This window comes from Macaca thibetana, chromosome 7 (assembly GCF_024542745.1).
Source record: "Macaca thibetana thibetana isolate TM-01 chromosome 7, ASM2454274v1, whole genome shotgun sequence".
Classification (NCBI taxonomy): domain Eukaryota; kingdom Metazoa; phylum Chordata; class Mammalia; order Primates; family Cercopithecidae; genus Macaca; species Macaca thibetana.
In genome coordinates, this window is record NC_065584.1 from 75,842,899 (window position 1) to 75,869,971 (window position 27,073).

The following is a 27,073-nucleotide window of genomic DNA, read 5'->3' on the forward strand; positions in this document are numbered from 1 at the left end:
TAAATATCCTGTGACAGCAATGGGCCTATAACTATGGAATTCACTGGTATTACCATGTTCTCCACCATTCTGAGGCACATGGCTTGATAGAACGGCAGAATTGCCTCTTGAAAACTCAGTTATGGTGCCAGTCAGGTGGCAATACCTTGTAGGACTGTGGTAATGTCCTCCAGGAGGTTGTATATGCTTTTAATCAGCAGGCAATGTATGGTGCTCCTCCCACAGTCAAAATTCATAGATCCAGGAATCAATGGAAGGAAATATAGCACCAGCCACTATTACCTCTACAGCACCAGTCACTATTACCTCTACAGCTCTACTTGCAAGACTTTTGCTTCCCGTTCTTGTGACCCTATGGTCTGCTGGTCTAGAAATCTTGTTTTCAAAGGTAGAAATGTTTCCACCAGGAAACACAAGAATGATTTAATTGAACTAGAAGTTATGACTGTCATCTGGCCACTCTGGGCTCCTCATAACTCTGAGTCAACAGGCAAAGAAGAAGATTACTGTACTGACTGGGGTTACTTGTCCTGACTATCAAGGAAAAATTGGACTGCTACTACACTACTGAGGTAAGGAACAGTATGTCTAGAATAAAGGAGATCCTTTAGGATGTCTCTTAGTACCACTGCTATAGACAGAATGTTTGCGTCCCCCTAAAATTCACATGTTCATAATCCCCAAGGTGGTGGTATTTGGAGGTAGACAGTTTGGGAGGTAATTAGGTCATGAAGGGGGAGCCCTCATAAGTGGGATTAGAGCCTTTATAAGAAGAGAAGCAAGAGAGATGATCCATCTCTCTCTGCCATGTGAAGGTATAGCAAGGTGTCTATCTGCAAACCAGGGCAAGATCCTCAACAGGAACCAAATCAGCCAATCCCTTGACCTTGGACTTCTCAGCCTCCAGAAATGTGAGAAATAAATTTTTGTTCTTTACGCTACCCAGTTTATGGTATTTTGATTTAGCAGCCTCAGCTAAGATAACTACCATTCCCTAAGATTGAAGTCAGTGGGAAACCACAACAACCCAAAGTTAATGTATATCAATGGAGAAGACTGGAACATCACCCCAATTGCCTTTCACATCTACACTGAAGAAAGATCTGTGCATTATCAGAAATTATTAATATATATATATAATATATATAATTAAGTATTATAATATATAAATAATATATTTTAATGTTATAAATATATAAAATAAATAAATAAAAAATAAAAATTTCATTTAAAAAGTAAATATAAAAATTATAATATAATATAATATATTAATATATATTATTTATTATATAATATTAAAAATAAAATTAAAATATTATAAAATATAAAATAAATATATATATAAAATAATAAAATATAAAATAATGATAATATATAATTAATAATAATAATTATATTTATTTATTATATAAAATTTAATAATATATATTATAAATATATATATATTATAATATATAAATAATATAAAATAAATATAATATAATAATATAAGTTAAAAATTATTAATATTAAATTAAAATAAAAATTATATATTTGTAGGATCATATAAGATGATTAAATAAAATTATAATTATATATATTAAAAATATAATATAATATAATAAAATTATAAAATATAATATAAAATAATAATACTATATATAAATAAAAAAAAAATTAATTATATAATATTAAAAATAAATAATTTATATATTAATAAATATATTTAAATAAATAATATATTTATATTTTAATAAAAAATATATAAGAATATATATTAATATAATTATAAATAATATTATATAAATTATGAAATTTTATCAATATTATAAATATAAATATATAATATAGAATAAATAGAAATATAAATTAAATATATATTTAAAAATTTAAATAAATAAAATTAATATAAAATTATAAAAATAAATAATATAAAATTTATATAATAATATTATTATAAATAAATATATATTAATAAATTAATATGTAAATTAATATATTATATAATATAATTAATTATATTAATATATATAAATATTAAAAATATATATAAAATTAATATTAATTATATATAATATATATATTTAATAATAAATATAAAGAATTAAATATATATAAATAAAATATTATATAAAAAATATTAAATATAATAATAAAAAAGATAATAATAATAATATTAATTAAAATATTATTTAATATAATAAAAACTCAAGCAGGACTGCTAATGTCCCATTTCCTTCAGGAATGACAGTTTGGGTCACTTCACCAGGCAAAGACTACAACCAGCTGAAGTGCTTGCTGCAGGTAAAAGTAATACAGAAATGGTCATGGAAGAAGGTGGTTATAAATAACAGCTATGACTATGTGACAACTTGTAGAAACAAGGATTGTAATTGTTATATCTCTTTCTTATATTGTCATAATAAACGTGTATGTACATATCTAATTTAATATATATTTTAAATATTTCTGTTTTCTTCCCTGTCTTAGCCCTAGATCATCTAATATAACATGTATTAGTAATAGCTAACATTACACCATAGTATTTAAGTTATTGGATATCATGGAGAAGACTGAACATCACCCAATGCCTTCACATCTTCACTGGAGGAAAGATCTGTGCATTATCAGATATATATATATATATATAGGATAGTTGTATAATGTTAGATGGAAGTATGGCTTTGCTGTTGTCTTTATTTGGAAACTGAGTATGGTTTAAGGTGTTATGGGTGCTAAGCTGACAAGGGGTAGACTGTGATGGTGTTTTATGTGTCAACTCTACTAAATAATAGTTCCCAGTTATTCAATCAAACACTAATCTCAGTGTTGCTCTGAAGATATTTTTGTAGATTTAAGACCTACAGCCAATTGCCTTTAAGTAAAGGAGATTATCCTCAATAACCTGGGTGTGCCTAACCTAATCAGTGGAAAGACCTTAAAAGCAGAACTGAGGTTCCTCTGAGGACAAAAAAACTCTGCCAGTGGACTGAAGCTTCAGCTCCTGCCTGAGCGTTTCCAGCCTGCCCTTCCTGATGGGCTCCCCTACAAATTTTTAACTTGACTAGCCAACATTCACAATTGGATAAACCAATTCCTTACAGTGTACCTATCTTTCTGTCTGTCCACCTGCCTAGCTACACACACACACACACACACACACACACGGATATACATATATTATACATATATACATATGTCCTATGGTTCTTTCTCTGAACCATAGGTGGAACTCTGACACTCCCAGCTCCTCTTATGAGACCAGAAAACCATGAAACCAATATGCAACAAAAATACAGAGGAAAAGAAAATTTCAGACCAACATCTCTCAAGAATATAAACACAAAAATTCATAATTAAATGTTAGCACACCAAATGCAGCAATAGAGAAAAGATAATACATCAAGGTCAAGTAGGTTGATTCCAGAATTAAAGTTGGTGCAATATATGAAAATCAGTCACTGAAATTCACCACTTTAACAGAATACAAGAGAAAAGCTATATCATTGTCTCAATAAAACAGCAAGCACTTGACAAATTCTGCATCCTTATGTGGTAAAAATTTTCAGCAAATGAGAACTAGAAGGAAACTTTCCTGAGTGTGATAAACAACATTGTAAAAACCTACAACAAACATTATACTGAGTAGTGAAATGCTGCTTTCCCCTAGAGAACAGGAACAAGGCAAGAATGTCCATTCTTACCATTTCCAGGCATCACTGAACATAGATCTTGTAACCAGTGCAATAATGCAAGAAAAGATATAAAAGGCATAAGGATCTGAAAAAAAAGTAAAACTGGCTTTATTTCATATTACGAATTTGTGGCATAATTGTTTATGTTGAGTCATGACTCTACCATTTACTAGCTTTTTGATCTTGGGCTAATTACTTAGTTTAACAAGCTTTCTTGTCCTCAACTGTAAAATGGTGATACCAAATTATGAGCATGAAATGAAATAATACACATAACGTGCTTAGCTACCATGACAGGCTCATGAAATGTTAGTGCCGATAATGACAGTGGTAGTGGTGGTGGTAACTTAAACAATCCAGGACTTTATCCAGAGTTTTCACCTCTCTATGCCTTAATTTCCTTATGTGTTAAACAGTGACAATAATATTGCTTGCCTCAGATGGTTTTGTGAGGATTATAAGCAAATGCATATAAAGTGCTTAGAACATCGTCTGACACAAAATAAGTGCCAAAAAGCACTGCTACTTTTATTATTTCTCTAATTTTATGTTCCACATGTAGAATGATCTAATAATTTGAAATTGTTCTCTGATAAGCCACCCTAATAGAAAAGACTTGGAGTTCAATCTTCTTGGTGAGAAATACAGTGAAACTTCTCTGGAACCCTACAGTAGTTTGTAGCCAAAGAAATTTAATCAGATTCAGCACATATTTATTGAATACCTACTCTATACCAGACAGAGCTAGGCATATTTTATTCTCCTTTAAAATTTTAATCTCTTTAATCCTTAAATAAACTTTCAGTTGGGTTCCATCCTCAGGCTCATTTATAGGAAACTGAGACACAGAAAGCTTAAATAATTTGCCCCAAGTCCCACTGCTTGTAACTGGCTAAGTTAAATATCTCTAAGTCCTCTAAATCAGGCGTTCCCATTGCTTCTTAGTCATGTACAACATGAACAGCTCCCACTAACCTCACCAGATTGTGTTTATTCTTTGTGTACAGATAAAATTAGTTAGTCCTGAGCATTTATTCTAAATGTCCAAATTAACACTGCAAGTTATGTCAAATGAATCCAAACTGTTTCTGGGGGCGGGGAAACAGGGAGGGAGAAGGTTTCTCTCCATCCGGAGTGATCTGGATCAAGACCAGAGTTTCTGCCCCAGCTTTAAAGACTTTATGCTATGCGAAAGAGAAATCAGGGCCTATAGTAAATGGAGTCTCACCAAACTCCATTCCCAGTTCTGGCCAGGAAAAAAAAAGCAGCAGCTAAAAATGTAACCTGGACTGGAGCTTGCACAAAGTCAGCTTTCATTACTTACTGCTACATGTTGGTCTAGAAGAAATATTTCATTAACTACACTCTTGCTGTAGATGTTATCTAGTTGCCATAGAAACTTTGGAAGAAAAGCTTGTTTTTAACCCTTGGACTAGGTTTGCCACCCAGTTTTATAGCTCCATTTAAAGAGCCCCCTTGTTATTTTAAACGCTTCCCCTTCTGCTCACCTGTTTTCTCCTCCTGTTAGACAGCTGGACAGAACCTGTTCATGACCTTCAAACTGCCACTTACTGTGACTTCCAAGGCACAATTCCTGAGGGTGGATGGCTACAGCCAACAGCGCTTTTCTGTGTTTATCTGCGAGATGGGCTCTGGTTACAACAGCTTTTTTTTAAAGCTGAAGTTTCGCTTTATCCAAAATAAAAATGAACTATCTTGTTTGTATTGCCTCAGCCAAGCAAATTTCTCCACTTAGCCCAAGTCTTTATAGAAGGCATCACGAGTCCCCACCCAGCTCGATCAGATAGCTTCCTAATTGGAAGTGTCTGGTTTCTAGATGCCCTAAGTACTCCTGTCCTTCCACTGGCCTGTCCTCACTTCTCCTGGAGTTCCCAAATACAACACTAGGACTGTGCTTGCCTGTATAGCTTTTTCTTCCCTGGAGAACACACACATATCTCAGAGCGGTTTACACCAGTGGGCCCCCAGGATGTGGGCTCCTGGCTGTCTCCCTACTGGGTGACATCTTTTCAACACTGTCTCTTTGTTCTCCTGCCTCGGGGCTCATTTGGCGCATATGGAAATTCTCATCTGGTTGCAATTGATTTTTTTCCCGCAGGAGAGAGGTGGGTGTGGAACAACTGGGTTACATTTAGTGGGGTCATTCAGGGCCTGGCCTTGCTCTGGTTGGAGGGAAGGTTGAAGAACAGATGTTGGACATTTCCGGAAGCTAGAAAGTGTTAACCTGTGGAGGGCAGGATTCTTCCAAGCTCTTTTAATTTTGGTCATGATGGAGGTATGGTCAGGTCCCATGGCTGAAACAATTTCATGCAAATAACACATTGCCCCTGCAAAGGCAGATCCAGTCTCCCAGAGAGGAAGTGAAAGTAGGGCCTCATTGTGTCCAAGTCATGACTGCTACTCAAGTGGACTTAACCCCTCAAGGTGAGGATGAAAATTAGGTCCAATTACTAAGGAGCTTGAAACTGCCAGGCAATTTCACCTCGCAGGAGTGCTATCCACTCAGGAGGACGTCTCATTTTAGAGCTCTCTCTACTTAATTTCTGCATTATGGAGCTCCAGAGAAAAGCTTGGATGATTCCCACAAGAAGATTCATTGCAGCCAGCGCTGTTTCTGTGATTATCAAGTAACCACTGAGATAAGCCAGCTCATCAATGAAAGACTCCCTGGAGATGCAAGGGCTTCAGGGTTGCCAAAGATAGGCAGTGTCTCTCTGCTAGGAAGTCCAAAGGCAGTAACTGTGGCCCACGTCTGGTTCTAAACTGACACAATTCCAGGTAAGCCTTAGACGTGGGCAAGGAGGAATTTCAGTGCATCTCTGAGTCAGAAACTTCTTGTTTGCCTTATTTCTGAATGCCTCTCATGCCTCAGACAAAGCCTGGTGCATAGTAGATGCTGAACAAGTGTTTGTTAAATGTGAATTAGGGTTTTTTTTTTTTTTTTTTTTTTTTTTTTTGCTATAGAGCATAGATTTCTTTTTGAAAACAATGACTTTATTGAGATATATGTCACATAACATAAAATTTACCCTTTTAAAGTGTTCAATTCAGTGGTTTTTAGTATATTCACAGAGTTGTACAGCCATTACCACTATCTAATTTTAGAACAGTTTCCTCACCCCCTCTAAAAAACTCTGTACTCATCCTCCCCTTCCCCCAGACTCTGGTAAACATTAACCTACATTCTGTCTCTGACCATAGATTTCTGACCATTACATTCAACAGTTTTATGGATCTCTATATGAGCACACAAAGCAAAATTTCTACCAGGGTCATACTCTTCAGAAAGCATTGCTTGTATTTTCCTGGTTCTAGCTAATTCTGTCTCATCCTTTCTATCACTTAAAAGAACAGATGGCTTAAGCCTTCTCTAGGCCAAGGCTGTGTCTCTGTATTGCCAAACATGTTGATGAGCACTGAAATTCAGCCCAGAATCACAATGAAAGCAAATGTGAAATACCTGGACATCGCCAAAGTAATTCAGGCATTTCCCCACACTCTGGCACTATTTAGCAACTGCATGGGTGACCCATTCTGGTGCAATGGCTCTTACCAAACATGAAATTTGGGCATGCCAGGTCAATAACAGCATGTCAAGCTTAGCCTCAGAAGGCAGCATTGAGGAGGCGGCAGCAGCATTAATCATGGAATTCACGTTAAAAAGCCCCAAGTGCTGTTTTGGGAGGAAGTTCCCAATCTGAAGCCCAGGGGGTGAGTTGCCCTGGGAACAGGGGCATAGCCTGAAGGTCTCAAGCCCAGGGCAGAGGTGGTCCAGAAGCCATGGTGGCAGTCAAGTACTGAGCACTAGAATCTGTGGAGGCTGAACAGGGTGAACAGGATTGTTCTGAGAATTGTTGCCAAATAGCCTGTTGCTACCCCAGTCAGATTTATTAGCCCAATTTGGCAGTTTTTGCCTGAGAGCATTTTAAAGGCACTATGGGATCTTTGATACGGGGAACTAAAAATCACTGATAGGAAAATAATCTGGAGGAAGTAGTTCTTCCTTCAACAGCTTAGCCTCTTCAGAAAATGAAAGTTCGTAAGAAGCATTCTCCAGTTCCAAGAACATCACGGAGGCTTCAATGAGAGAAAGTGGTGACGCTTCATGTCATGTCTATAGTTGGTGGTTAACATGTGGTTTTTCCAGACTAGAACATGGGCTTCTTGCAAGGAGAGTCAATGTCATTTTCATTTTGGTATCCCCAGTGCCTAAAAGTGCCTGGCACATAATAGCCACTCAATAAAGACTTAGTGAGTAAATGTTTCTAGGCCCTGCTTCCAAGATTTCCACAGAACTCAGTGGCATTCTTCCTTCAAAATTGCTATATTGAGGAGGATAATTATGATAAAATGTAAATGTGTACTTTTAAATATGCTACTCTTATCAGGGGAAAAATGATACTGCACATCCAAAGGGAAAGTGTGTGAGCTGAATAAAGATTAAAAAAAAAAAAAAAAACCACTGAAAGCTTGACAAAAGGCCAAGGAAACAAGCTTACTGCTGGTGCAGAGACAGCAAATTCCCTTCGTGCATGTAGGCTGTCTCCCTCCCAAGGCCGTGAGGACACTGCTAATCAAGTCTAGGCTACTCTCTCCCACCAAACTGAGGCTGAACCTTAGACTCCTTGTCAATGTCGTATTTCATGCGGTTGCTACTGGCTGGTTGGTGTTGATACACTCAATGTAACCTATTAGCTGTGGCTGAGCCAGGGTGTAGGAAGGACAAGGCCAGTGACAGGTCATCTAAGCAAGATGAGGAAGGGACCTGGGAGGAGCCTACTGGGCTGGCTGAGATCATCAGGTTGGCTCCAGCTTTCTATGCAGATTGTTGGGTGTGTTCAGGGCAATTTCAGCCGCACTCAAGGAAGAGCCCTAGGGCTGGATCTGAGATCCAGTCAGAAGAAAAAAAGTCTGGGTTTGTAGATAAGAAGACCTCAATTCCAGCTTTAGCACTTACTAGCTGTGCAGTCTTAGGTGCTTACTTTAACTTTCTGAGCAACTGTAAATCACTTAAATTACAGTTTGTGAGCAACTGTAAATTGGGGATACTGTTACTTAAGTGTCGTCCTGAGAATTAACAGTATATGTAAATAGCTTAACATATCAAGCATAATCAAATAATGCTAAATCCACCCATCCTAGGCAAAGATGGAGGCTGGTGGCTCTGCTCCTATAAAGTAGGCAACACAGGAGAAGTCAGTGTAAGAGACAATTCTGGACTCCTAGGTTTCTAGATGTCCAAGCCAAAGCCCTTTCCTCTTCTTGATCTTTCTGCTCTCTCAGCTTCCCGCAGGCTCAGGAACGGGGTAGGGGAAGCGGGTGGAGGCAGAACTCAGCAGGCCGATGGCCCTTCCGACTCCCAAGGCCCTAAATGGAGCCAGAGCCTTGAGAATCGGAAAGGCCCAGCCACCAGCTGCGCCCTGCCCTCAGGGCCGCTTTTGGGGTCACTTCAAATGAAGCACAATTTGGAGAGAATTACAATCATTTTGTTGGGAGGTGACAACACCATGAGAGTCTGAGGGGGCAGGAAGAATTAAGGAGAGCCTGGCAGGAAGCCATACCACGTTGGTGACCCTCGTCACTGGGACTTCAAAAGACATTCTGTTTGCTTCATGAATCCTCTGCCCGACTCAGAAAGCACGAGTGTGTTTCAGAGTCCCTTCCCAACCTCCTCCCCGTCCTCATGAGCTCTGGGAGCGCCCCTCTGCTGGGCTCAGCCTCTGGCAGCTTCCTCAGCCAAGCCCTACAGCTTGCCAGGAGGTAAGATCCAAAACACAATTGCAACAGCTATAGCAAAGGCTGAGCAAACAGTCTCGAAATGAGAATGAAAAGCTGAACCGGGGGAGCAGGCAGGCTGTCTGGGAATGACACCAGAATGACAAATCATGGCAGGGAGGCCCCAAGCTCTCCAGACCAAAAGCTTAGCTGGGAATGATGGTGCCCAGGAAATGGTTAGTCTCCCTGAGCACATACTTGAAGAATGGCTCCTTCTCTTTTAAAGTAAGGTGTTGATGTCAAGGTTGTTAAGACCACAATGAAACACCACTGGAAGAAAGTGTGAAAACGGGACCATGAAACCTTAGAGTAGGCGGTCAAAGGCTGGTATATTTAAAAAAACAATTCTTCCTCAGCAACCACTGGTACAGTCTGCTGTACCTGCTAAGCACCTGGACTTCAGGTTCTACTTATGTTACTGCATGTTCTAAGCCAGTGTCATTACAGCTGAGAGTCCCTCCTCATCCAGCTTTGATGGTGGGCAGCTCCCATGGCTGCAGCTGTGGTCCAGAAGATGTCTGTGTTGAATACAGAAGTTGCCACAAGACTGGGCACAGCCATCTGTGGCATCTCTTTCTTCTTGAAGCATCCTTCTTTTGAGCACCGGTATGTACACGAGCAGTTCCAGTACAGACAGGCATGAGGATGCTGTGGTGGGGGACAGCATGCCATGGGAGCACATAGTGAGGGCAACTAACCTAGTCCTGGGAGACAATGAAAGGTTTCCAGAGTTGGCGTTTCTTAAAATAAGACTTTGATGAGTTAGCTGGTTAGGGAGTCTAGGGAGAATGAGAGAAGAGTAGCTTAAAAGAACTGATTTAGTGTGGCTTAATCATTTGGTAGGAATGTCACCTTGGTTTCTCTCTATTTATTTAAAATAGTTTCATGCCATAAATAGTAAATGATCATGTAATTATCTGTCTCTAACGATTTATCTGTCCATCCATTCATCGATTCTCTACCTTGTTCCAAAAGGGATATAAGCTGACTTAAAGATGCTTAACTAGAAGTCAGTAGAGAAAATTAGTTAAATGGAATAGGGGTAGGAGTTTGGAATGGAGACAGTGGGAGGTGAATTAGCTAAATGTATGCCACGAAGTGCCTTGCACTTGCTAGACGTAACCTGGGTAAGAGTGGGAGGATGCATCTTTTGTAAGATCTCTGTAAGTTTTCATTCCTGCCTGCCTATGATGTTTAAGATCATGTTGCTTACAAATGGAGGGTGGGGAGGAAGAGGGAGGAGAGAGGAATGGATTGGATGCTCACTCACAGTACACTCCTGTCCACTGGTTCCACATGCTCTATTGCTATTCATAGTATTTCTTTTTCAACCAAAACGTAGGAATAATCTGACTGCCAAGCTATTATGGATAAAATGAAGAGGCTGCCTATGTACAAATCAGTATTCCCTTCTGTTACTGAAAGCCAAGGGGCTAAGGCCTATCCCAGCTGGGTGTTCACATGTGCAGATTAGCAGGGCAGTTTGTTCCTTGAATAGAAAGAAGACAAGATTTATACATCACCCATTCCTCAGAGCATGGAGTCACAGTCTGGATGTACTGGTGTTTTATTATGCTGCTTCTGGATTATTTATTTAATATTGTTCCATTAAATTTTAAAGAACACAAGTGGTTTTACAAATAAAACATGAAATGCCAGGGTAAAAAATGGATGGTTAATTTCAACAAATATTTTTAAGTTTCTGAAGGAACTGAAGTATGATGCCTGTGTGTTTATGCAGGAGAACAGATAATATTTTGTGACTAAAGATCCTTCTAGTCACGTTGAGACCTGTGAATACAGAGGCATGGTGCTGCCTAGCAAACTGAGCTCTACCCTAATTTGTCTAAATACCACAACCTTCCATTCCCGTGCAGAGTAAACGGCTAGACTTCAGCATCGTATGCTAAGTATTCAGGGCACACACATCAAACTCGTCTTTGTTTTCCATGGGGATGGCAAAAGGCTGTGAAACACACTCAAGGGCCCACAATTCTATTGACTGGTTTGGAAACAGGAAGGCCCTGGCTGTGATATTCAACCACATTAAATGACCAGCATTATCCAGAGCCCTGCAACATGAGTTAATTGTGCTTGCTGGGCTTTGAGGCTGAGAACACTGGAGAAAGGCTGTGCGTAATTAGGAGCTGGCCTCATGAAAAGGGCTTCGTTCACACCACATGCCCAGTTTTTGTCCTCAGAGGAGGGTGCCAATCTGAGAAAGGGTGAGCCCCTAGCGATATCCATTTATAAAGAATTTTGAAGATGTGTGACTATCTTGTTACAGTGAATTTGGGGCAGGGAAAAGATTCCTAGTCAGAATTTAGGCCATGCCACTTGCAGGTGATAGACTCATAGAACTCTGCTGGTGACCACTGTGCACAGTGAGATACAGGCTCCTATGTTGAGGGATTGAGATGTGTTTTCCTAATAAATTCTTCCCAGTCCAATGTGAATTATTTCCAGGTACTTAAATGACTCAACAACTTAATATTTCATTTTAAACCATGCTTTGTACAGGAAACAAGGTTGACATTATTACGATTTTCAGATTTAACATGTGCCTCATCCTGGTTATTTTCAAACCCTGAGGTGGCATTACAGAAATATTTCTTATAAATGCTAAATAACTCACATTGTTCTTTAGAAAGGCAGAATCAGTCTTTTCAATGGCTTGAAAAAGCCTTGAAATGAGGAGAGTATGGAGAGTTTTAGCACTTTTCAGACATAAATATAATCCCTCTGAATGGGGTGCCTCCTGCCCATTTTGTCAGCTTTCATTTGCCAGACTGGAAGTTCCCCTTAATTCCTGGAACCCTTTAGTTTGTAATTTTTTCAGTAGCCAAATCCCTTTTATGAGGATCCCAATAATCTGAACAAGCTAACAAGCTTTCAGTCCCTCTCTAATCTTGATGTGGCTGTGCTCTCCAAGCAGACTCCATTATCTACCATTCAGTTCCACCAATCTGGCTGTGGATTCCTATGCTCAGAGCTCTGAGCAGGCGTGGGTATGCTGAGACCAGCTGTTGTGGCTTAACCATGAGCAAATTCAGGCCTAAGCATTTGAAAGGTCCATCTGGTTCAATATTCTTCCCCGACAGACAGTAATCTCAACTCTACTTGAAATCCTCACTGCTTGATAAGCGAGTCTGCGAAAGTTGGACATCACTAATTGCCATACAGGTCTCCCACCCTTCACCCAGTGGCTCTCCTCTGTCATCTCATATTCCTCACATATCCCTGGTGCAGCTCTCTCCATGATAATCAGAACTAGTTGTTTATATATATTTTTTCTCTGGTGAACTCCTGAAGGCAGGAGCCCTGTCTTATTCATCTTGTATCTCCATTGTCCCTGACAAATGCTGAAAAGAAATGAGCAATTCTTCTTTCTACTTCAGCACTAATCCACCTCACTCTATCAGTCGGCCAAACCAATCTACTTAACTGTGCCATAATTCAATATACATTTCTCCGACTTATCTGTAAACATATCATAAAATATTCTGTCCAATAGCCTCTTTTAACCTGAATGTACCCCCCAGATCTTTGGGTGTAATATTTAATATGGTTTGGATGTGTGTCCCCTCCAAATCTCATGTTGAAATGTGACCTCAGTTGGAGGTGGGGCCTAGTGGGAGGTGCTTAGGTCATGGGGACAGATCCCTCATGAATGGCTTGGTGCCCTCCACACAGTAAAGAGTGAATCTCACTCTACAACTTCACATGCCATCCAGTTGTTTAAAAGAGTAAGCTAAAAATACAAAAAATTAGCCAGGCATGGTGACACGTGCCTGTAGTCCCAGGTACTTGGGAGGCTGAGGCAGAAGAATCGCTTGAACCAGGGAGGCAGAGGTTGCAGTGAGCCGAGATCACGCCACTGCACTCCAGCCTGGACAACAGAGTGAGACTTTGTCTCAAAAACAAAAACAAACAAAAAAAAAGAGTAAGTGGCTGGGCACGGTGGCTCATGCCTGTAATCCCAGCACTTTGGGAGGCCGAGGTGGCTAGAACACTTGAGGTCAGGAGTTCAAGACCAGCCCAGCCAACATGGTGAAACCCCTCTCTACTAAAAAATACAAAAATTAGCTGGGCACGGTGGCATGGTGGCACACGCCTGTAGTCCCAGCTACTCAGGAGGCTGGGGCAGGAGAATTGCTTGAACTCAAGAGGCAGAGGGTGCAGTGAGTTGACATCATGACACTACACTCCAGCCTGGGTGACAGAGTGAGACTCCATCTCAAGAAAAGAGTATGGCACCTTCCCCTACTCCTTGCTCCCTTTCTCACCATGTGACATGCTGGCTCCTCTTCACCTTCTGACATGATTGGAAGCTTCCTGAGGTCTCACCAGAAGCATATGCCAGCAACACACTTCTTGTACAGTTTGCAGAAGCATGATCCATAATAAACCTCTTTTTTTTTTAAATAAATTACCCAACCTCAGGTATTCCTTTATAGCAATGCAAACAAACATACAAAATTTCAATAAAAAGTAAAAATGAAGTTAACTTGTGATCATTTACTTTTGGTGAATGCATATTAGAACGTAATAATCATGTTTCCCTTTTTCACATATTTTAACAAACTATTTGATAATCCATTCTAGAAATTTGCTGGTAGCTAATGTGAAGATTATCAGCCTGTAATTTCCAGAATCTACCTTTGAAATGTGAGGTAACAATTTCACCTCTGATCTGTAGATATTGATTCCTTGGCAACTTGTTCAAAGACTGTTAAAAACAGTTCCTCAGTCATATCTTTAAATTGTTTTGGTTCTCTGGAAAGTAAATTGATCTGATCTTAGAGACTCCAATGCATTTCAAATGGCTAGCTGCTCTCTACATCTTTGCCCTCAATTGGGGCTTCACCCCACCTCTTCAGGGTGTCCCCACTGATGAAGGGAAACAAAAGTCAATTCATTCCTGCCCACTGGGACAGTGTGACTCTGGGATGTGGTGTGTGGTGATTGCTAGAAAGAGGGCTGCTGGAGAGTCCTGCCAGGTTTTGGCAGAAGTGGCTTTACCGTGAAGCTAAGGAAGCTTAACCTTCAGATTCCTCATGAGTTTTGTATTCTTTTTCTTAAAATTGGTCTGCCAAACTGTGTCAGGGACCTGGATCTGTCCCTGACTCTTGTGTAAGCTCAAACATTATAACTCTACAAGAGCAGTTCTTATGGGCATTATGATAACCAGCCTACCAAAGCAAGACATGAAAATCTAGGGGTGCTTTATGGGCTACCAGGAGGCTTAAAATACCCAGTGCTGATACCAACATTTCACCAGGCATTTAGCAAATCCACTTAACCTCACGATTCTTTCCTTCCCTTTTTTTTTTTTTTTTTTTTAACCCACAACATGAGGATGATAATCCTTATTTTAGTCCTAGTTGACATCGAATATTGACCCATTATGGGGTGAATTATGGGTATATGCCACCTTACAACAACTTGGTAAATAAAAATAAATACCTGTTGACATTACATACGCACACATACAATAGAAAAATTAACTTGGCAGAATGACCATTTACTCTATGAAAGAATTAATTTAACTGATGAGTACAGAATAAACAAAAAAATAAGATTTGCAATCAGGAGAACTGATTTCTAAATACAAGCCAGGAAGCAGCAGCTGGCTGAGCACATCACTCAATCCCTGTGAGTCTTAGTTTCCTCGTTTGGTAAATAGAGATGACAATATCTCCTCACAAAGACATTGTGAAAACTGAGATTCTATATACTATAATGTTTTGTGAATTTTAGAAGTAATTTATAAATGTATGGTGTTACTACTACCCTTTAGTCATTAAAATTATGATTGACTTACAAAAGTTCAACGTACACAAAATTTTCTAAAGCACAAACTGTACATATTATCGGCATTCATGCAAGGCAGGAGTTAGAAATTTAGTGAATGACAATGCAAATATCATATGCTACACAGGCTGGGAGCAGTGGCTCACACCTGTAATCCCAGCACCCTCGGAGGCCACTCTAAGCCAGGAGTTCGTGATCAGCCGGGCCAACATGGCAAAACCCTGTCTCTACAAAAAAAAGACAAAAATTTGCTGGGCATGGTGGCGCATGCCTATAGTCCCAGCTACTTGGGAGGCTAAGAAAGAGAATCACTTGAACCTGGGAGGGGAAGGTTGCAGTGAGCCAAGATTGTGCCATGGCACTCCAGCCTGGGCGACAGAATGAGACTATCAAAAAAAACAAAAGATATACAGATAAATATCAATTTTAAAAATCAATGAAATATCCTTTCTGTAAATCAAATCTCTCCAGTACAGACCACACTTCTCCTGCTTTGCAGAGTAGAAATGTTAGTGATGTTGGGAGTTATACTGGGAGTCCAGGATCATAGATTTGTTATCTGACCTTGTCAAAAGATAAACATTCCTGGCTGGGTGCAGTGGCTCACACGTGTAATCCCAGCACTTTGGGAGGCCAAGGTGGGTGGATCACCTAAGGTCAGGAGTTCAAGACCAGTCTGGCCAACATGGCGAAACCCCGTCTCTACAAAAATTAGCTGGGCATGGTGGTGAATAACTGTAATCCCAGCTACTCAGGAGGCTGAGGTGGAAGAATCGCTTGAACCTGGGAGGGGGAGGCTACAGTGAGCCGAGATCCTGCCACTGTGCTCCATTCTGGGCAACATAACAAGACACCGTCTCAAAAAAAAAAGATCAACATTCCTTCAGTCCCTTTTTTAATGTGCCTCAAAGTCTGGGATATTTTGTTGATACCACCCCAGACCAGAAAACATCTCTCTAGATTCTCACTGAAGTGCTTAAGGCTGAAATTCTGTCTCCTTTTGTTTGCCCCATAATCTTACAAGCTTCCAATTTAAGGATGTCCCTCCATTCAGAAAAACAACCTTGGAGTTGTCAGTTGCCCTTGAGATGCTTAATCTCCTTCATGACAGAAGGAATTTTGCACCTGTTCCCTTTCAGAGGTTGCCAGATTTGAGAAGCCTTCAAGCCTCTTAAGAGTTTTCCAAGCACCTAGCTTGCAGGATTAATCTGTTGAGTTGGAAGGCTACTGCTTGACTTTTCTTAGCTCAGTGTAACAGCAATTTAAACATAGATTCCTCTCCTTACAATCTGTTGTTCTACAAGGAAGTTCTCATTTCACAAAGTCCCATGCATAGTGGAGCTTCTGGGCTCAGCAGAGACAACTGCATTCATTATCGCCAGCCCTGACTTTCAGTTCAGAGAGGAATCCTGTTTCAGTTCATTATCTCTCTGAGTTCCGGCTTCATCAGTCTCCATTAGGAAGTACCTTGCCTTTCTGCCAAGGGGCACCAAAGGTGAGTGGCCCAATTCCCTGCCACAGGTGCTGGCTGCCAGCAGCCTCCTCTCTGCCATGCACTTCCCCCTCCACCACCCTGTCTTCTGGAGGCCAAAACCCCATCTTCCTCTTTAGGGATAATATGTCTTTTCTTCAGAAATCACCCTGACATGCTGGGCCTGAACAGCAGGCTCTTTCCGTACCTCCCCATTCCCTTTCATTCAGTGGGCCCCAACCATTTGGCACCAGGGACTGGAAGACATTTTCACAGACAGGGAGTGGGGACAGTGGGGAGTGGGGAATGGTTTGGGGATGAAACTGTTTCACCTCAGATCATCAGGCATTAGATTCTCATAAGAAGAACGCAACCCAGCTTCCTCACCTGCACAGCTCACAACAGGGTTCGTGCTCCTATAAGAGTCTAATGCCACCACTGACCTGACAGGAAGCAAAGCTCAGGCAGGAATGCTCCCTCATCTGCCACTCACCTCCTGCTGGGCAGCCCAGTTCCAGACAGGCCACGGAACTGGCCCCATGGCCTTGGGCTTGGGGACCTCTGCTTCCATTCATTTGCATATTTTTAAATTCCTGCCATTGAATGTTACCTCACCATGTCTCTTGTGGCCTCACATAAAACCCTGGTTTCCAAAATGATCCAGACTTGGTGTTTGAGTCTCCTCTCTCAGCATCTCTTCCTGATTATTCAACCCATGTCTTTCAAAGAAGAAAAAAACAAGGAAATAAGGAAATTAAGACCAATTATGGACAGAGAGGAAACAATGAGAGGGTGAAAGAAAAACCAAGATGTGGGGGGAGAATCTTAGGGCACGGTGAGGGGTAGGCACTGGAAGCTGAATCAGGAACCGTTCCAAGCAGGGCAGAGACTATCAGCTCATGGGCCAGAGACATGTTTTTAATTGGCATGAAAATCAGGCTCATCAATCCTTGATTTTATGTAATAATCGAGAAGGTGGAACTAAAATATGCTTATGTTTGTGGACTGGTGGGACTTTCTCTCCTCTTCACTTTTGTCATTTCCCTCCTCTGAGTTTTCTAAGACAAATTAAAAAACAGACCCTGTTTAGCCCAAAACACATCAAAGATTTGCCAGGAGAAACAGCACACATACATGAGTAGTAGAAAGGCATGTTTGTTTTGTAGATTCTCCAGTCTAAAAATCTAAACACTCCCTCAACCTTGCACGGGAGAAACTTTATGCCATCCCTTACCGGGCGACATCAAGAACTAGAATCTTCGGGATTCATCACAGACCCAGTGGAGTAGATCCCCTTCCCCTCTCATACCAGCTTTGGCTGTGCTTTCCCTCCCAACAGGCAGCCTCTGTTCTCCTGTTAAAGGATCACCTTTAGGGTTGCACAGAGAGCTGAAGTATCTGGGAATTTCTATCTGGGGGAGGAAGACAGGAGTCATGCCTAAACAACAAATGACTGTTGGTTGCAGGGGCGTAAATGACTTCAGTTCTTTGTTCACCCCTTCCCAATGATGATGACTCTGATGTGTGATCTTCTGTCTCCAAGAGTGCCTCTGTGGGACTTTGCTTGATACCTCTCTATACTTCCCCTCCTGATCCCACTCCACCACCAAATTTTCCTAGAAATGCTTCCTAATAAATCACTTTCACATGATTCATTTTCTCAGCGGCAGCCTCTGAAGAACAAGACACTCTAGAATGGAGCTAAGAGGTTGCAGGAAGGGAAAAGAAAATAATCTCCAAGAAGTGGCAGGACAGGATACGTAGAAGGAAAATAAGAGCAAAAGGCTTGACATATGGACTGAAAGGAGCTTTGTTGGACAACTAAAGAAACATTTTGTACCATCTTCCAGATCCTTTGTGTCTTCTAAGAAGAAGCTGTGTGTGCATACACTCACATGTGGGTGTATGTTTTTCCCTCTCTCTGCTAAAGGACTGCATTGCATGCCCTTCAGATACAGGCATAACTGAAGAGTTGCATATTATTTTATTCTAAAATATATATTCTTTATACTTTCCTAATTTTGGTAAAAAACAAATACAGGCATACTTCAGAGACATTGTGGGTTTGGTTCCAGATAACCACAGTAAAGCAAATATTGCAAAAAAGCAAATTTTTTGGTTTCCCAGTGCATACAAAAGTTATCTTTATACTATAATGTAGTCTATTTAGTGTAATAGCATTATGTCTAAAAAATGTACATACCTTAAATTTAAAAATACCTTATTGCTAAAACATGTTAACAATCGTCTGAGCCTTCAGTGAACCATAATCGTTTTGCTGATGGAAAGTCTTGCCTCTATGTTGATGGCTGCTGACTCATCAGGGTGGTGGTTACTAAAGGATGGGATGGCTGTGGACATATCTTAAAATAAGACAATGATGAAGTTTGCCACATCAATTGACTCTTCCTTTCAGGGAAGATTTCTCTGTAGTATGTGATGCTGTTTGATAGCATTTACTCACAATAGAACTTTCAAAATTGGAGTAAATCCTCTCAAACCTCGTCACTGCTTTATCAAACAGGTTTACGTAATATTCTAAATATTTGTTGTCATTTCAACAATGATCACAGCATCTTCACCAGGAGTAGGTGCCATCTCAAGAAACCACTTTCGTTGCTCATCCTTAAGAAGCCACTCTTGGCTAGGCGTGATAGCTCACACCTGTAATCCCAGCACTTTAGGAGGCCGAGGTGGGCAGATCACCTGAGGTCAGGAGTTAGAGACCAGTCTGGCCAACATGGTAAAACCCTGTTTCTACGAAAAATACAAAAATGAGTCAGGGTGGTGGTGCACACCTGCAGTCCCGGCTACTCAGGAGGCTGAGGAAGGGGAATTACTTGAACCCAGGAGGCAGAAGTTAGTGAGCAGAGATTGTGCCACTGCATTCCAGTCTGGGTGACAGAGTGAGACTCCATCTAAAAAAAAAGAAGCCACTCTTACCTTTTCAAGTTTGTAGCAATTCAGTCCCATCTTCAGACTCCACATCTGCAGTTACTTCCTCTAGCTATGAATATCCTAGATGCCATCTTGTTTCAATAGATGGCTGTTTCATCTACATTGAAAATCTCTTGTTTGGTGTAGCCACCTTCCACAATGATCTTAGCTAGATCTTCTGGAGAACTTGCTGCAGCTTCTCCATCAGCACTTGCTGCTTCACCTTGCACTTTCATGTTATGAAGATGGCTTCTTTCCTTAAACCTTGTAAGCCAACCTTTGTTAGTTTCCAACTTTTCCACAGCTTCTTCCTCTCTCTCAGTCTTCATAGAATTGAAGAGAGTTAGGGTCTTGTTCTGGATTCGGCTTTGGGTTAAGAGAATGTTGTGGCTGGTTTAATCTTCTATCTAGACAACTAAAACTTTTTCCACACCAGCAATAAGGGTGTTTTGCTTTCTTACCATTCATGTATTCAATGTTTAATTTCCTTCAAGAGCTTTTCCTTTATATTTACAACTTGGCTAGCTGGTTGGTACAAGAGGCCTAGCTTTTGGTCTTTCTGGGCTTTTGACATATCTTCCTCATAAGCTTAATTATTTCTAGCTTTTGATTTAAAGTGAGAACATGCAACTCTTCCTTTCACTTGCACATTCAGAGGCCACTGTAGGGTTATTCACTGGCCTAATTTCAATATTGTTGTGTCTCAGGGAATAGGGAGGCCTGAGGAAAAGGAGAGGGTTGGGGGAATGGCTGATGGGTAGAGCAGTCAGAAGATGCACATTTCTCAACTAATTCACCATCTTATATGGATGCAATTCACAGTGCCACAAAACAATGACAATAGTAGCATCAAAGATTACTGATCACTGAAATATATATAATAATAATGAAAAAGTTCAAAATACTGCAAGAATTACCAAAATGTAACACAGAGACACCAAGTAAGCACATGCTGTTGGAAAAACGGCACAAATAGACTTGCTCAATGCAGGGTTGCCACAAATCTTCAATCGTTAGAAAGAGAGAGAGAGAAAGAGAGAAGAGAAAGAAAGAAGAAAAAGAAAGAAAAGAAAGAAGAGAGAGAGAAGAGAGAAGAGAAAGAAAAAAGGAAAGAAAGAAAAGAGAAAGAAGAGAAAAAGAAAGAAAGAAAAAGAAAGGAAGGAAAGAAGGAAGAAAGGGAAAGAAAGAAGAGAGAGAAAGCAAGCAGTATCTGTGAAGGGCAATAAAGTAAAGGACAATAAGACAAGGTACGACTGTAGCTTTGACAGGAAATAAAATAAGTGAAAACACAGTTTAAAGAAATACCATTAAATGAGCCTTTAGCCAAGTAACTTTAGGATATTAAGACAGGACTAGGGGACAGGAATGGAGAAGTACCTCCCTTCTGGCTTCGCATTTGATCTCCCCACCCCTGAGCTGTGAGGGCCAGCCCCAGCTCTGCGGTGGCTCTGGGTGCCAGTGCTTTACAGTATTAATGCGTATGACTCATGCAACAATCCTCTGCATAGATATCGTTACTATCCTCTTTTCACAGATGAAGAAATGGAGGCATAGAGAGGGAATACAGTAAAAATCTACTTTTCCTACTTCACACAGTTATTGTTAGGATCAAATAAAACAATGTATGTGAAAATGTTTTGACAATGCACGACAGTGGTGTACGGTATGATCTGCCCAGTGTAATTATTATTGACCACGTTCACATTTGCTTTCAGGGCTATAGACCAATCCTTGGTATAAATGATCTTTCCCTACAAATCTTACAAAACAGAAAGACTACATTCCTGCTGACACCTTGATTTTGGACTTCTAACCTCCAGCACTGAGACAATACATTTCCGCTGTTCAAGCCACCCAGTGTGTGGTACTTCATTACATCAGCCCTGGCAAACCACTGTAGTCTCCCACTGAGAAGCTGTCCCACTCCCAGCCTAATAAGAAGGCAGGGGACCCTTGAAGCCCCCAGCTTGGGTCCAAGCTATGGGGGAAGAGACTGGGAAGGAGTTCTGAGCCAAGGACAACCAATCCACAGAGAGATGACTCAGCACCATTACATTCTTAGACAATAAGAAGCTATAGTGGGTGGTGGGTGCTAATTTAGAAGTTCATGTAGACCCTGGCATGTGGCTGTTATTCTGGGTTGTATACAAGATGAGTAAACAGAGGATGCTGGTCGCAAGAAAGCAAGGAGGACAGAAAGAGGCAAAGTGGCCAAGAGGGCGGGGTGCAGCCAGGCCCTAGTATTGTCTTGGTTTCGCCCTTCCTGAAGCCAGACTTCTCTGGGATCCATCCACACATGCACATCCTTTAATAAGTGCCCCTTCTTTTTTTCCTCTGGTAATGACTTCTTTTCCTTCACTAAAGTGGTCTGAGTATGACAGCTCAAAAAGAAACCTGCAGAATGATGCCTAGTAAAGCAGTGACATGGACATTTCACTTGGTCCAGCTTCCCAAGTTCTCATTTTAATCTGAGAAATCATGGCCGTGGGTAAATTCAAAATCTTAAAAATTGCTTTATCTAAAAGCCCTAAGATATTAGGCACGAATTAGAATTGTTTTGGAACCCTGTGACAAAGTATAACCCCCAAACAGGGAGGAAGAGAGAGGCAGGAGAATGAGCACATTGGTGGTCTGATGCTTGAAATGGTTCTGGGGGCCTAGTCCTGAAGAGCCTCCTAGACCATTCTATTAAACAGTTTGACCTTTTCCTAGAGAAGGGGAATGACCCAAACTGCTATGCATGATAGAGATGAAGATATCAGCAGGGTGTTGAACAGGTTAGGAGGAAACAAGACTGGAGGGAGGGAGTATGATTAAGAAGCTGTTGCAGGAATCTAGCCATGGGATGATGACGACCTGAGATGAAGGTGGGACCCTGGAGGGGGAGACAGGAAGAAATGAAGCGAGAAGACATTAAGGTGGTAATGTTCAGGGAGCCTGGGGCATGTGGCATGGACGGGAGGGAGGCATGGGGGAGGATATACTCTTTGAGGGGACTGGAGGGAGAGGCAAGCCCTGAAGCCTGGGGTGTAAGAGCCAGGCAGCTCTTCCCTTATCACTGCAAGAACCAGTCCCTGACAGTGTGGCCCCATCCCTAGGGGTTGATCACATAAGCCATCCCCACAAAAGCAGAAGAGCTGCTTCAGGCTGCTGCCTGCTTGGAGCCTCACACTAGAGCTCTGTGTTTACACATTCGAGAGAATCGAATCTCACATAATCATATATGTGACAAAGACCTCCACTATAAGCAACATTAATGAAGACAAATGAATCAGCCAAATGCTGCAGCTTGCACAGCAGCACGCAGGGAGGCTGCTTTGTGGGGGGAGCTCATTTCTGGCTGCGGCTCTTGCCTTTCCTGACAGAGATGTATGAGGAGCCTCCCACGGAGGGGGGTGCCTCAGCCACTGCCTCCACAGCCCCAGCGAGGGGGCAGGCGGTCAGGGGGCTTTGAGGGAACTTTCAGAAGACTCTCAGAGCATGTTTACACAGTTTTATGAAAGTTATCTTAGGGGAGATGTGCAAATAGAGATTAGTTGGATCCAGTGGTCTCATAGTATTAACTAAACAGGCTCCCTGCATCCCGGCAGTTGCTGACTGGGTAAGTAGCTATGAGAATTCTCAGCCCAGCCAGTGGGTAACTGTGCCCCATTCAGGCTTACTGAGTGCCTGAATCAGGCCTGGATTGGCTGGGCTCTGCAGAGTCCCCTGCTCGCCTTTAGGCCATTTGTATTGTTTGTCCCATCCATTTCTCTTTGTGACAGAAGAGCAAACACTCAACTTTGAGACTTTTACTCCAACCTCTCCTGAGGGGATGACAGCCAATTAAAACAAAGGCATTTATAAATCAAGTGGTATGAGACTGGAGCTAGTGAAGTGGCTATGGCTCTGTCCTGGCCCCGGATGGTTATGTTTTGATGCTTACCAGCAGCTCAGACAACCTCTAGAGGTGGAAAGATGGCATTCTCATGTGTTTCTGGTGAGACGACATAAAAAACTGCCCATGAAAGGCAGATCTGCTTGTTGTGGAAGCATTTGACCCTGGCAGCAGGAAATCCTGCCATCCTTTCGGCCTTTGCTCTGCGTAATTCAAGAGATGGCAGGAAGGACAAGCTCTCCCTCCTAAGGGATGTCTCCAGCAGGACATTAAAAAAAAAAGTACCTTATCCGAGTCTAAATGAAACATTCTCAGAAAATTCCTGACACAAATTAAACAAGCCAATTTTATTAGGTCAATATGAAGGGCCTTGAAACTAATTAATCAACGTAGAGATCAGATCAGCCAGTGACAGTGAGACAACGGAATGAAAACTTGGTAGGTCAGTGAAAGGCCTGGATTCAGGCAGGGAAACAACACTAGGTTTCATTCCCCATGGAAGAAATTCCAATTGCTCAGGAAAAGACACTGAGTTGGGTGACAAATCCACTGTCATCAGCAATCTTCTTCAGGTAATATGCTCTTAATGACACTCAGACTGATTTTCCATTCCCGGGAGGAAGAGAAGGAAGTAGAAGTGATCAGAAAACATAAATATTTTTTAATAAACCCGGGCAGGCTGCTGGAAGGATACATGTATACAAGAGAAATAAACAATAAAAACAATGCACTTGGGGAAATGAGTTTCCGGCATAAACAGAGTAACTATGAGTCAGTAAAATTGGAATGAAAACAGTGTGGGGCATCTTCTGATAGCACTTAGCAGCCACACCCTCTCAATGGAGGCAGAGGGAAACTCACAGGTAGCCTTGGGGCTCACTCTCAGGCTCCAGTTTCCTCCTTCCCTAAAACAAAGGGTTGAGCCAGATGAACTCGTGGTCCTTTCTTTCCTAAAGATGCTATTATTCAATACTCTTCCAGAGCTACCCTGAGAGGTGGCCAGGTCAGCAGTAGCTAAAAGCTGGTGATGACTGTGTTGTGGGAGTACACAGAGTAGGGACTCCAAAATCAGAGCTAGACCTGGCCTCACACACACTCATCACTTCATTTATCAGAAGCCTCTCAAAACCTAATCAAATTGTAGCACATTATTTTATACTTGCATAACACCATGCCAGCCATGTGATAGTTCAAAATGTACACATCCCTCATGTCTCCTGGAATGGTGAAAAACACTCAGCTTTTGGAGCCAGAAAAAAAACTGAGTTCAAATCCCTGCTGTCCCACTAGCTGGTGTTGTGATTCTACACTAGTCACTGTCATACAACAAACTATTAGTCAGCCATTAAGAAGAATGAGGTGATCTACAGGAACTCACATGGAAAGATGTCCACAATATATTACTTAAAAGTAAATAGCAGACAATTGCCAAAAGGCAGAAGCAACTCTGATGATGGATACATAGATAAACAAAATGTGATATATGCACACAATGGAATATTATTCAACCATGAAAAGAAAGGAAATTCTGACACATCCTACAGCATGGATGAACCTTGAAGACGTTCTGCTAAGTAAAATAAGCCAGTTACAAACAAATACTGTGTGATTCCATATATGAGGTATTTAAAGTAGTGAAATCCATAGAAACAGAAAGTGAATGGTGACTGTCATGGTCTAGAGGGAGAGGAGAATGTGGAATTGGCGTTGTAATGGGTACAGGGTTTCAGTTTGGGAAGATGAAAAAAGTTGTGGAGATGGATGGTGGTGATGGTTGCACAGCATTGGAAATGTACTTAATGCCACTGACCTATGCTCTTAAAGATGGTTAAAATGCTAAGTTTTGTTATATATATTTTATGACACTTAAAAAAAAGTAAATGACAGAACAGTAAATATAGCATGATCCAATTTTGGTTAAAAATTTTGAATCTATATATTGTCTATGTATAGAGGGAAGTCTGAAAGGATATATATGACAATAGTAATAGGGGTTACTCTAGGGGAGTAGGATCATGAAGGGGTGGTAATGGATGACACAATTTACAAGTTTCATGTGCCTCAAGGCATGAAGCCTTGTGTTTGATAGGGCAATGGCAATAAATTATGACTCTCAAAACCCTCTGTGTCTCAAAAGGAAAAGGTATTCCTCATTATCTGGTCCCTCTTTCCCGGGATGCTATCTATGACTCTCCCCAGCATTTTTTTTTAACCAAATACAGTCTAAACTCCTTAGCCTGGTATTTAAAGCCCTATACAACCAACCACTGCTGTTGGTTTATAAAGCATGAAATCTTCTGTCCCAGAGGCTGGACTGGGCTCATTCCCTCTATAAATTGTCATTCCTTCCAATCTATGCCTATGGATATCCTGTCCACTCTTCAAGGATGTAGTCTCTGAATCCCTTGGTGGGAGCAATGTCTCCTCCCTCTCTCAAGGCAATCGCCACATCTGCCAGTCTTGGTTTGCTTGTCTACATGTCTTCTCTCCCCTCAGGGACGCTATGCTCCTTGAGAGAAAAGGAAACGCCTTATGTAGCTCAGGAATGCCTGTGACACTTACTGCAGTGTAATTACACAACTGCAACAATGATGATGGTGCTCACAGCACCACACAGTGCCACGTGCACAACCATGAGAGTGGGTGCCTCCCTAAATTTTGCACCCTAGGCACTTTGCTCACCTACCTAGTCCCAGCGTACTACCATTCATTGAATGCCTTCACTGAGTGCATCAGGTACTGTGCTAAGAAAGGACATATATCACTTCACTTTATCTTCACAGGAGTTTACTATGTAGGTATTACCCACACTTTGCAAATGAAGAAACCACAGCTTAGAGATTAAATAACTTGCTTAAGATCATATTACAAAAGTGGGGATTTGAACTCAGGCTTGACTGATTCCAAAATGTGTAGTTCCAATAATTGTAACTCATTGCCTTATCAGTATACTTGAGAATGCAGTAGGCATTCAACACTTGCATGTTTAATGAGTTTAACTGGAGACAGGTCAGCATGCTGCTGGAAGAGCACAATGACTGTTGCCCTGGTCCTGTCACAAACCTCACAGTGCTCTGGACTCCTTTGGCAGGGGTAGGCACCAGAAGTATCAGCGTCACTTTTGCTTGCAGCATTCAAAAGAAACTCCATCCTCGTTCTACTGTTCGGCCCAGCTACAGCTTTCCCCTCACTCTTTTCCTCAATCCATTTCAGACACCCACTTCTCTCCAACAAAAACCTGGCGTTCAACTCATCTCTATAGATGGTGAAGTCAGGAAAGATAGTGGGAGTGGCTATGAAAACCTCTCGGATTCTGACCTCAGATGCACAGACATGAGGGAACAAGCCCTGCAGACCCGATTAAACCCAGTTAACCTTTTGTGCTGTCCAGAGCACCGATGGTAAAGAATGCAAGAGGGAGTCTCAGAGGCTGAGAACAGATTCCAGGAACCCTGAGAGGCGTGGAAGGAGGAGCCATGTGCTGCTGGGAGAAGTGAGGACCGT